A 13,431-nucleotide genomic window follows, 5' to 3' on the forward strand; every position below is an offset into this window, starting at 1 on the left:
TGCTTAATTTAAGAAGATTCATCTAGGGATGTCCAAATGTTTTGCAACGAGGGGCAGATTTGGCGAGGTGAAAATGTATGAAGACCAACCATTCGGCCTGCATTCTTCAAACCCTTATAATACCATTAAATGTAGATGAACTTTTTAATGAACAATTCGTTGCATTGGGATTCTTTTCATGTCCTCACATTGAACAGAAATCCATCTAAATACATTTGTACCCAAATGACTGTGAATTTCTTTTTGAAGACCAGAAATAAATCAAAGAAAAAGTCTCTGGAAAAAAAAACACTAGAGCTGGATTCATATGAAATGCTAAATATTTTTCAGGATTAAATGCTCACTGTAAACTTTGTGTGATTAAGAACATAACACAATATTTATCCTATTCCAAAGTCCAAACCACTGTGGTTTTGATCACAGAAACAAATGAATCTGTTATTCTTGCTTGGCCCTTCAGGTTGTGGGGATCAAGTAGCCACAGAATGTCATCACAGGTTTACAACGGCTTATAACATAATTTAAGCAATTGCAATCAAGAAATCGTAGTCCTTAGAAAGTCATGGGGGCCGCATGTTATTGTTTTTATGACAGGAAACTGTGAGCCGGTAGAATTTTGAACGTGCATCACGTGTCCAACAAATGCTGATCACATTTGTTTTAACCGCTATCGGCTGACTATTGTTTTTTTGCACAGCAGAATCTTGTTTTTTTTTTTTACTTTTTGACTGGTGTGATCAAAACAAATGCAGAATTCTCAACCACACCATTGTTTCCTATCAATAAATGAGCACTTCAGAGATTTGTGTTGTAAACCCTCTTTAGTGCTTAATGGGGTTTTATTTATTTTGAACCTTTGAACCAAGTTTCTCCGTAAGCCACAAGCAAATGGTCCAGACCTTAAAACCTAATGTGACAAGTTTCTGAGTTGGATGAAAAATTTGCTTTAATTTGATCATTTCTAAGCACTAATTTTAGATGTTAAAAAAATCAAATGAATATATCCCAGTTGCTGTGTTTTTTTAATTTATTTACCACATTGATTAACAAGAGAGAGGCACCAAAAGTTAATTTTCTTTACAGAGGGCTACTAAATGCTTAAAAGAACTGCAGATTTCACCCACTGATATTTAACAGAAACACAATGTTGTTGTTAAAACATAGTGTTTTTTTTAATCAGCTGTTTTGTGAGCTTTCAAACTACTACTGAACCCTAGAAGGACTTCAGTTTTTAATCCTGTCTTATATATCATTTATTTTTATGTTCGCACCAAATATTATAATCACCCCCTAAATTCATAGACCCAGGAGGATTTTTTTTAATGAATAAATGCTTAGATTAGCCTTCGCTTTTGGGATCACCACATGTTAAGCGCAGTGTCCTTGGTGTGATTTGGAAGAGGGAGCATATTAGCAGTCTTTTCTCAGATCCTCTGGTGCACCTGCAATCTCCTGATGTTTAACCCTGGACTTCATTGGAGTGTTGCAGTGATTACAGGCTGTCCTCAGGGACATCGATTGTCCTGCTCCTCCCAGGCAAGCCCAACACAATGCTGACGAATGAACTTGTGGCCCTGCCAAGTCCAATTAACTGTCAGTGCCGCATCGACGAGCTCCTCCGTTTGTTGAGAGTGAAGAAAAACAAACTTTTAATCAAATTTGCCTCCAGGCCCTGGGGTATTTGGGGTTGTATTTTGCATTCTACCGTGTTCTGCTTCGCCTGCAGTCATGTCACCCCCTCAAAAGGTTACATTGCACCTTCTTTGTGTGAGATAGTCATTTTACCCTAACTTATTTTGATTGCCGGCCCATGTGGCCACAGTGTGTGACTGATGAAGAGCTACCATGTCAATGTTTAACTTCTGCAAACGCGGAACTTAAAGAAACCAAAAAAGTTGTTCCAACTTAAAAAAATGGATTCTTCCACAACGCTACAGTTCTTTTTATTTACATTTATACAAAATAATCATAGCAGAAAAATGTATGTGTTTTGTAGTATTTTATAATTTCTTAACTCTAAAATATTCACAGTTTTTGTAACGTCTGAATTTTATTAAACAACATCAAAAATCAAAAACAGCTTTATCTTAGCCTTGCAGAGCGGTTTTTTTCATAAACGTCTACAAACCGTCCTCTGTTAATTCCACCAAGGTCAAGATAAACGACTCGTCCCTTCTCTGATTAGAGTGATACAGACATTAAAAGCCTTGAAATTTAATTAAATTGTGCCTTTTTGCCACAGAGGAAAAAAAAGAAGAGGACAAAGTATATGGAGACACTATCACATAGCAGGGTTGTACTAAGTGAAACAAAGAGATATGGTTAGAAATCTAAACATTGATAAAAGGGCACCTAGCTGATAAGGATCAAAGGAAATTTTAAAGCAAAGATTATTATTGCCGGACACAATGATTTATTTGTGAAGATTCATTTTGTGCCCTTCAAAGACACACTTTAAATGAGCTGTACTGCTAAAGTAAAACAAAATTAAAAACAAGATTGATTCCACAATTGTTACTTTTTTCTGACAAATGACTGACACATTAAAGTGTGAGGAATAATGCAGTCCTGTAGGTGTTCCTAATGCACTGTCTCCTGCATTTTATATCTATTCAGTAGAGCTAAAGGAGATAACTGACACAAAAGGCTGACAGGTTCAGGGAACAATCACAAATCAAAGAGTACTCCTGTGAAACGTAATTCCCAAAAGACGCTTTACACCTGTGGTTCTTTCACTTTATGTCTAAAAAAAACAGGTCTGTGTTGCAATTCTGTCTCTCTTTTTGCATTTCTTATGCAGATCGATTGTCATGTGAGAAACACATTCAGCTAAATAGGATTTAATTCCAGGGATCCACAACATTTTAGTTGAAATTATTTTCTAAATTTTTAAAGAGACAACTAATTAAAAAAAATGAAGCTGACCATCTTCCTTTTAGTTTTTTGTTGAATCAGTATAAGCATGTAAACCGCATACTGACCTTGCTCTTCACAGATTGCCTGATTTTTTATCTCTACCCTCTTAAATTTACACCAGCACTCTTCCTCACACTTGAGGCTCCCTAAGTTGTCACTGTACACTTTTCACTCCACTTTGACTTTGAGAACTGAGGAGAATAATTCATGTGCCTGGCAAGTTTCAGAGTCTAGAATAATAAAACTCTTTTCAGAGCCAGTCGTTCATTTGAGAACTGCTGGATTTCCTCTTCTTCTCGTTTTTCCTTTCATGAAAAATCTCTAAACAGTTGGGATTTTTTTTCAGAAATATATACAGAAAATGAATATTTTTAGTTGTGTAATTTTTTTGTGTTAATCATAGCTCAAAAGAGAAAATCCTGTCATTTACTATTGCTACTACTTACATTGGAGGTTTTTTGCACCTGCAGTTTTGTTGAAACACTTCAAGTCCTCAGATATTTAGTTACATTTTTAAGACTTGAATCATTATGAATGTTTTCCATTTGTTAGTAATTGTAATATTTTTTGTAACAACTACTAAGCAAGATAAATAAACGATTGGAAACAGTTTAATTAATACAATTCATATTATTTAACAAGTCATTAATTATGGTAGCTGGTCTTCTTGTTGTTTCTGTCAATGTTTTGTCTTTATGTTCTTCTAAATTGTGAGAAATTATTGGTTTTCACTGCAAATACTAAATCTTAAGAAAGTAACAAAAAACTTAAAAAAACGATTTCGAGAGAAATTGTTTTATCAAGTAATTTTTTTAATAGAAAATATCTTTAGTTTGAGAAAACATGTCTCAGTGACTAGAATTGTTTTCTTAAAATAAGAATTCTTTGGTAAGAACATTTTTCTTACCCCATTGGCAAACTTTTTTGCATATTTAAAGAAAATCTGCCATTCCGCTAAGAATTTTTGACTTAATTCTAAGTGGCCTGTTTTTACATTGTAGGTTAGCACTACCTGATTTTTTTAGTACAAAATTATTTTTATTTTTATTTTCAAGTTGTTTATTTAGTTACGGGCATAAAGGCTCCTCCAAATTATGAAATAACCTCCTCTGTGTTGAACTGTGAGGAGAGTGTTCGTTTCCAAATAGCCTTCATTTTCTGAGCAGTCAGAGGATTAAATTGTGTTTCCTGTGATCTTACCATACATTTCCTCTATCCGCAGTGGAATATCCCAGACACTCTGGGGTTTAACTATGAAAATCTGTGCAATCTCACAGTAGTCATGCCTCATTCAGCCTTTCTTTTTGGGTGTTGTCCCCTGTGCTCTTTGTTCGGTGTGTAACATATGTGTGTCCTGCCAGTGCTTTTCAACTCTTTAGATTAGCATCAAGTCTGAGTTATTGTTTGATCTTTCAGATTGTACATTTTTTTTCCATTTTTATGTTTAAGTTTCAGCTTTATTCAAAGGGATTTGGGCAGATATTTTTCACCCAAAGGATTTTTATGTCAATATTTTTTCTGGATTTTTAGTTCTGTAAATCCATATCCTGTTGGATTTTCTCAGTTATAGTTTTGAGTATCTTTTCTAACAGTGGTTGCGTTTTTTTTAATGTACAGCAAAGAGTAGAGAGCTCCAAATATGAGACCTGTTCAACATTTCTTGTTCAAATTTGTCAGGTTGCTGCCATTTATGATGGACAGGAAAGTAGAAACACAGTGCTAGATTAATGGCTTTATAATGAACATTTGCATAATGTGAGATCATTAAAATGCAATCATCCTTGTGTTTCCTTCTGTGTGTGTGTTTCTTTATCGCTAGTATTAATTAGGTAGGCGGACTGACTGACTTTCTTAAAGCTAAATCATGTTTAGTGTTAATGGCGGGGAGAAACACATACTGAATCCATATGCTTGAACACATGAGGTGCATAAAATCTTTGCTTTGACTGAACAAACAATAACTGTTGCTTGCCGGCACACAATGAAGAAAATGTTAATAATATAAAAGTCAAGAACGTGGCTTTTGAGAATGTTCAGTCACAGAGCTGTGTCAGTGGGTGGGTCTTTGTACCTAATGCCAGTTTTTTTCATGTTCTGCTCACATACAGTATGAAATAATTAATAGAGAAATCAAAGTCACTCATGGGGAAACATGTTCAACCTTGCATATTAAGTCTTAATCACCTGGTTTAAAAAACAATGATTGGAATCACGTAGGTGCAGCTGCTTGTGTTGCTTGGCCTCATTCCTGAATAAAACTAGCTTAACTTTTTTTTTTTTTTGCACAAATGCAACAGTTTATGTCGTTCCAATTTTTCTGTCATTCTTTTAGAGAACATATCAAAAACTGAAACTCTCATTGAGTCCACCATTTTATTTTTGACAGCAGCTGGCGTTTGTCATTACATCTGTGTGGAGGAGCTGAATGCTCAAGTTCATCAAAGCCCAGAGTGGCTGGTAAGAGATGCTTGACTTTTTGCCATTGCCTAGCAATGACATATTCCATGCTGTCATAATGAGATAAGATGTAGATCTTGTAGATTCTTTTCTTTGCAACATCTTCTTGTTTGTCCTTGTAATGAAGGGACAACACACTTTACACATGAATGACGTATTTCCTGCAGGAGTGGGGAAGTGCAAATGAAATCTTATTTTCAATGTCCATTTCAAATGTATACGGCATATACCTGCAAAAACGCTATAATTAGAGATGTCCAATTGTTATAGCTATAAATAATGTATTTAAATAGCTCCAATCCACATCAATCAATTTATTTCAGTACTTTTAAAATAACTCAATAACTTGATTCTGTAAACCAGCGCTCTGCTTCCGGCTCTATAGTGTTTCATAAGTTATGCTTTAAAACATTTACATTTACAATGCTTTGATCGACAGCATTTTGATAAAATAAATTATTGGTCCTGATCACAAAAAAATTTCTACGTTGCATGTTTTCACCAAAATATTGTATATGCGTAAATGTAATAACAGGTTAGCTCAGTTGGTAGAGCAGGTTGTCCAATAACCGAAGGGTTGGCGGATCGATCCCCGCTCTCCCCAGCCAGCTTTGGCCCCCCAAGCGCGGTTGGCCTGCAGCTCACTGCTCCCCCCAGGGGATGGGTCAAATGCGGAGAAAGAATTTCCCCATTGTGGGATGGATAAAGAAATATTTTTTTTATTATTTTATATAAATACATCCTTGAAAAACGTGTTTGGCGTCAACGTTGCAACTGTTTGTTTGTTTTTTTGTGAAAAATTGCCTTCAAAATTGTCATAACAATTTTAACTTCTATAGTTCTAAGCACTAACTTTTATGTGTCACGAGACACAAAAAATATATAGATCATGTTTAGCCAACTTTATTAACATAATCTGCTTGGTAACTGTTTTTATTCAATCATACTCAGCTTCAATGACTTTTTTTTAAAACTTAAAGTGCCATCAGCCATTGTTTAATCCAAGAAAAAAATGTGCATCTTTTACTTTTTAAGACTTAATATAATACAGTACTTCAAAGAAGTACATATAAATACAGTCTTCTTTGCACTTAATCCAGAAATTTCTCTCAGTTCCACCAACAAATTGTCTTTTAAAGGAGAGCAGCTCTTTTTCACAGGCTTTGTGGTCACTGTGATATTTTGAAACGACTCACAAAAAGCTATATTTAGGCAATATGAAGAGATTTCCTTCTATTGCGTCTATGACGCAATATAGGCTGACAATAAATAGCCGTCTTATTACCTCCAGAAGTAGCTTGAAATATTTCCAAGCACAAACACTGAATCATGTCATAAGTTTGAGCGGACGTTTTGAACGTGATGATGCAAATTGAAGTTGTCTGTTTGCTGTGATGGAACTATATTAATACAGATTTTTCACAAAGAATCTTTTCAGAAACCATGAATAATTTTGCTCAGTTTATAATAAACATCTAAAATAAAAAAAAATCTGATTTTTTTGTTGTTTGTATTAATTCTCGTAATTCCATCAGGCATGGATAAACAAGCCATAGGCCAAGTAGGATTATAGAAATGCAAAAGTGATAAATGGTAAATAAAACCATTATGTTATTTTATAAATTGATTTTTCCAACATTGTACACACGCTTAGTGAAAAGTGTGTCTATAATGGTCAGTTAAGCCCAATTCACAGTGAAATTAAAGCTATTTTGTTCTCAACATTGAATGTGTGACTCAGCAGGGCCAGCCCTGTAGATGCAGGTGGTTGTGCTGTTTGTTTAGTGTCACATGCTGGGCTGTTTTTGTGCTTTTGTTTGGCAGTGCTCCATCAGACCCTGCTTTTGTATGCTATGCTTTCCCACAGCTGTAAAGTACATAGTTAATTCAAGTGGGGCAGATTTCAAAACACCTTGCTTTAAAAATGTCAGTACCCCCTATTGGTCAATCCTTAATTCACCTGTAACTCTGCTCGGTATCAAATAAAACAGTTTTTAGTGCAGAAAAATGTGTATGTCCAGCTTTCGTTTTCAAAGTAAGGACCTAACTAGAGGCTGGGAAGGCTTAGCAGTCATTTTCACTCTGTTAATTAGGATCATGAAGACACAATGGACAGCAGCAGCTTTCTCTTGTTTTGCGTCTCCTTTATTAAGACCACTTCTGGAAATGAAGTCAGGCATAGATCTCTAATTAAGATACTTAAGTCACAACAGTGTGCAGCCCTGTGATCAAAGGGGAAAACAGAGCTGATAAAGGCTTATGACTTGATTTATTTATTTGCTGAAGCACAGAGCTCACCTGCTGCCACCACGACTGCTATGCAATCACATTTAGGCTCATATTAATTTTTATTACTTGAAAGAAAAATTGCTTTTTTTTTATTAAGTTGCTGTATTGTGTATGTTTTAGACGTTTCTTATATTTGCATTCACTATATACCAACAAATATAATTTCAGCTTTTTGTTTTGGGAAAAAATTGTGCTTGTTTGTATTTTTAAAGAGGTTTGACAGAAAGGGATTGGAGATTTAGAATGGTTTAGTTTTTGTATTTTTGGACTATAAGTCGCCCCCGAGTATAAGTGACTGCAGACAAAAAAAATGCATAATAAATAAGAAAAAATATATGAGTCACACTGGAGTATAAGTCGCACTTATGGAGAACAAGAATAGACATTTCATCCCGAAACACAAATCACAATAACAGAATATAGATAACAACAGACTAAATATCTGCAGACTTCACTACTGTAAGACACTAATGCTTATTTAGCTTCATGAAATGGTGGAATGAGGAATTGAAATATTAGCGCAACATCTGAACAATTATTCAGATATAACCTAAAGAACATGCTAACAAAGCAGCCAAACACTTTATATCACTTTTAATCCCTCAATCAAATGAATTCTTCATCCTCTGTGTCACGTTGGAACAATTCCCCCAAAACTCTTCTTCTTTCTCTTTCGGCTTTTCCCATCAGGGGTCCCCACAGCGAAACAACCTCTCTGTCGAGGATGAGTCGCACGGTTAACTTGGCAATGTTTTACGCCGGATGCCCTTCCTGACGCAACCCTCTCAATTTATCCGGGCTTGGGACCGGCTTATACTCAGAAGAATATGGTACCTAAAAAAAGCTATTTTAAGCACATTGTGTCTAATTTTATTATACAAGAAATACTCCATAAAAAGAGTTTTAAACTTTCTTTAGCTTGTAGTTAAAGCACATTGAGAGTAAAACACATTATATCCCTGCCTCTGCTGGAGAGTGGTTCTCAAAAAATAGCATTTGTTCCGCAAATGACTGAATATAAAAATTATCTATTTACGGGCAGTGTTTGAGCTAAGGATAATACACAGCTATCACATAGTAAATTACCTAAAGAATAGACATTCATAATATATGACGTAGTCGTAGTGTGTGTGTGTGTGGGGGGGGGGTCATATTGGTCTTTTATGAACCCTCATCAGTCTCTATTCCTTGACTGCACTCCTTCACATTGACTGCTGGTGCCCCACGACACATTCCACTTCACCCTAATTAGAATTAATAATTAAAAAAAGGAAATCAATATGTGCCAATTAGCCATAGTGACACTAGGTTTTATCCGGGTGACATTGTGTTTTGAGTTGTCCAGTTAATCCCAGTGACTGTTTTGAGTTGTGAAGGCAGTTGTGATACATAACTCTGGATGAGTTCATGCGTCTGCTCTGTTTCCTTTTACTGCTTCTGTCTTGTGGCTAAGTGTAAAGGTGTTTGTTTTCACAGGACAGGGTGAAGGGTAAATTATTAATTGGAGGGAGCAGTGGGCTGTGTAACAACTTGCTGATCCAAGAGATTTCATGAGCCGTGTCAGGTTCTTTTGAACAAGTGACTTGTTTACTGCACTGAGGCGAAGGATCTTTTCCAGTTTGTTCTACACAGCCAGTTTTATTAGCAAGAGAGGCCTCTTTAGGTGGCTTCACTTTAAAGTGCTTGTTTAGAATGAAGATGACCTGGCCTTGTATGTCTTGGTCAACCGCCGGTCTTGTTAACCCTGTTAGGGCTGAGTTGTGGAGGAGTTGGCTGGCACCTGCTGCACTTATATTGATCAGAGTTCACATCCTAAATAGAACTCAGACAAATTGTCAGATCTTTTTTCAGGATAAACAACTAAGCCAGACATTTTAATCAGCAATGTGCAGTCCTAAAACAATTAAGTCCTTTGCTCATTAGTTTAGTGACTCCAAATAGACAACAGTCAGATCTTGCTTTTTTTTTTTCCCTATCCAAGTGCAATGTGGTATCAGGACTGAGCATATGGCATGGTAAAGCATACTCCTCGCAGACTTGCTCTGGTATGTTCTTTGCTCAGATTTGTGCCACACGTCTCCTTTGGGAAATGCAAACAGGCAGGAGCTTTGCTAAGATGAATTAGGGCAGGACAGAAGACACGCCCAACAGCAGAAGCATGAGCGCGCTGTTATTCTAATTCAGCAGAATTGTCCACACAACTATTGGCAGCTTCTTATGCCTAGTATCCCATTTGTCATGTTCTTGTAGATGTGGAAGTTTTTTTCTAGTGTCTCCGTTTTAAGAGGGAAAAATAAATGGGTGGTTAACAGATGTCAGCAGAACAGAGACGAGGTAGCAGGGCCTGTCTTCTGGTATATTGGCAGCATTTAGAGGCTCCATTTTAACAAAACCGAGAGACATTTAACTTTGACTTTACATCTGTCATTGCTTTTTCTCCAGACCTCAAGCCAGCCCTGTCTGCTTTTTACTTTTAGTCTACACGATCATGAATTGGGTAGATGTGATGAATAACTTAATGCACATTAAGTAGGGCTTTTATGGAACAACTTCTGTCTCAAAAAGCAGTGCATAACCCTGTTTTACCTAAATTGTAGGAAACACTTTAACTTTTCAAATGTCTTAAGAAAGTCTGTCTCCTTCTTGCTTTTTAAGCTGTGGTTTGTCTGAACCAGGACCGGCCATATGTGTAATTTAAGAATCTATGTTTCGAAGAAAGATATAAGGACAAAGTAAATTGGGCAAAGTGTGAATCTCACAGTGTGGAACGTACAGTTTGTCTTACGATGAAAAGTGAAACTTGTCAAATCAATGAGTCACACTTCCGAGCTCTGCTGTGAAAAATAAGCCTAAAGGAAAAGGCTCTCAGGAGCAGGGCATTGTGCCTCTACGTCTTAAGTTATCCTTCAAGTGTCAGTAATGTGCGTTACTTGACAATGAATGACTTGGGCCTAGGAGAGTGAGGTTTTTACTGAGTGCCAAACATCCCTTTTGCAATAATGGGGATTTTCCAGCTACAGTTAGAAAAAACAGCAAACAGCACGCTGCACCAGCAACCTCAAGTGGTCTGCATTTACACTGGACGCGATTCGGATATAATTGTGGTTCTCTTTTGTTGTGGATCCAGCTGAATAAATGAACTAGAAAACTCAGAGTGGGGAATGAGATATTCTCTGTTTAAAGAGATTGACTCACTTCCTCGTTTTGAATTTAACTTTGAGAAGCTTACATGGCCCCGACCGCTCCTGATACAAAACAGTGACAAACATTCTGGTGTAGAGACCAAGTTCAGGAGAACCTCTGAGAGAAGACAGCTGTTGAGAGCTGCATGGTTTAAATCCTGTTGCTGCCAGCCGCTGATTATGCAAACTCCTGAGCACACTTCAAAGCTCACTAACCACAATGATGGCTCTCTCAGCTTTGTCTTCAGAGTTCACCTTCCAAAGTTTCCTACCTACCTGTATCCCTCATCGTGATCTGTTTTGTTCCAGGCAAGGGGATTTTGTTCAGCATCTTGGGATTGGACCTTTCTCTGTGTGTGTGAGGTTATTCACATTTCAACTGTTATGCATTATAAGGACTGAGAGTCCAGGCTGACAAGGGACTGTGTCCTCTGGTTAGGTGCACTGACCCCAACCATACCAGTTAAAGAGAAAGACTGCAACTTCCCTTGATACTGATTTGTTGCCCACACTCCACAGCCCACAGGGGTCCTCATCATTGCACACAATTTAGCTGTGCCCTCAAGAAACCGAGGCCCTGATGCTTTGTGTTATTCTACTTTGCTGTTTCTCTCTGTTTTTGCCTGGAGCTCATCATGAACTCTGACTCCTTAATCACAGTTAAATGCTGTCAGAGGCAGGAAGTGGGAGACTTCTGGGTAATGTTTGAGAACTGCTCTCCATCAGAGGCAGGGATGTAATGGGTTTTGCTCTCAATGTGCTGAGGCTTTAACTATAAGCTAAAGAAAGTTAAAAACTTTAAGTTGCAACAAACAAGAAAACAACTCAACTTGAGCTCAAGACAAATCCACCTTCATTACATTTTTTTCTGACCTGCATTTATTTCTTCTGACATCGTGCATTGATTTATGCATGTAATAAAACCCCAGTAAAGTGCCCTGGCTGCTAATATGCTCCATTTTTTGAGATGAAACCCAAAGTTATGATACCCCCAGTTATGTTGACACTGCCTATTTTTCTGCTGTGCTGAGGGAGCTCTGATGAGTACTTATAGGCTGCTAAAGCAAGCTGAAGCTTAAATGCTCATCCATTACGGCGGTTACCCGCACACCTCAGGTTTAATGTGCTGGGGTCGTTTGCGTGGCAGCAGCTCGGCCTTCAGGGATCTCATTCATGGCAGACTGCAGGCCAGGAGCAGATTAGATCAAATCAGTGTGGAGCTCACAGTGTGGCCTCTAGATTTTCCTATAGCTCGAGTAATACTGGACCAGCCCAGACTTTGGAGACCCCCCTCAGAGCAGACCTGCCTCTATCAGGGAGGGCTTATCATCTTCCTGCTGTGAACCTGCAAAAACAGGCTTCAGTGTCATCCATGAAAGAGACTTCATTAAGTTCCGACTCAGCCTGATCACCGCTCTGGCAAAGTGAGCATACAAGATGGGGGAAGCAGCATCTTCGGGTTTCAAGGAGTACATCTGCGATGATGCAAGAGTCTATGGTTGCATATTCATCGGATCACAGGCTTGGTTTCCACTTTAGGCTCTACAGCTGCTGTTGCTATAATCCTACTGCTGATGTTGGAGTAACAAAGCTTCAATAATCACCCATATCATCACTTTTCTCCAATGAACTATTATGCTTGTGGGAGTAAAGATCTCAGTGCTGATTGTACATCGCATTATAAGAACGTGGTTCAATTAACCTTGAAAATGATCCGTTTGCTTGCGGTTATTGATTTTATCTTTTGTAAACAGACCAACTCCCTGAAAAATGTGTTTGTTTTTACATTATTCAGCAAAATACTGCTAAGTAATGTGAGTGAGCTCTGCACTTACCCATGCAAAGCAGCACTGGTTGTTTATCTAACGTGAATAGTTCACATCTGGAAGGACTATTTTTGCTGAACAGTGCTGCTTAGAGACGACAGTTCCTGGATATTTGCATAAATGTCAAAGAGAATAATTGTAGCCATATATAGGTCTAACTTTCAAACCTCAAATAGCATTTTGTGACATTACAAAGACATTCTTAAGTTATTTTTTTAATTTAATCACACCCAAAGAAGATCCTATAATACTGAGTTATCTATAACATGGCTTGTGTGAACAGCTTCTGCACAAATCTGCAAATTTGCAATACTGTTTAACGGTTTTTAAACAGATGCATCATATCAACAATAAAAATCTTCTGATAAATTATTTTTATTCAGGCATTTGTTTTTGTTTTTTTTACTTTTGACACTCATACCAATTTTCCAATCATTTGCAACAAGAACAAAAGCTCAGTTATTATTTACCTCACACTAAACTTACAGGAGCGCTTCCTAAATGTAAACACCAAAATGGTTCTGTAATAGCTTCTTGGTTGTACCGTGCTTCTTATCACGTCTGCTGGCAGTTTCAGTTCTATAAGTGCTGGATCCAGCTGATGGATAGAAGCTGCATTTGATAGTAATAACATTTGCATAAACACATTAAGGATAACATCTGCAGGCTTGTGTTGACTTCTGTTGTTGTCAAGCTGGAGGTGGTATTATTGGACATAATGGATTTGTGGAAGTACAGCAATTGAAATGTCAAGCTTCACC

At 37.3% G+C, this 13,431-nt stretch overlaps 1 protein-coding gene across 5 annotated transcripts in view; it reads left to right on the forward strand.

The window, feature by feature from the left end:
- Positions 1 to 13,431, forward strand: part of megf11 (multiple EGF-like-domains 11) — a 78,456-nt gene that overhangs the window by 36,804 nt on the left and 28,221 nt on the right. The window lies entirely within an intron of this gene.

The sequence above is a fragment of the Oryzias latipes genome, chromosome 6, assembly GCF_053564925.1.
Source record: "Oryzias latipes strain Hd-rR chromosome 6, Olatipes_Hd-rR_3.1".
Classification (NCBI taxonomy): domain Eukaryota; kingdom Metazoa; phylum Chordata; class Actinopteri; order Beloniformes; family Adrianichthyidae; genus Oryzias; species Oryzias latipes.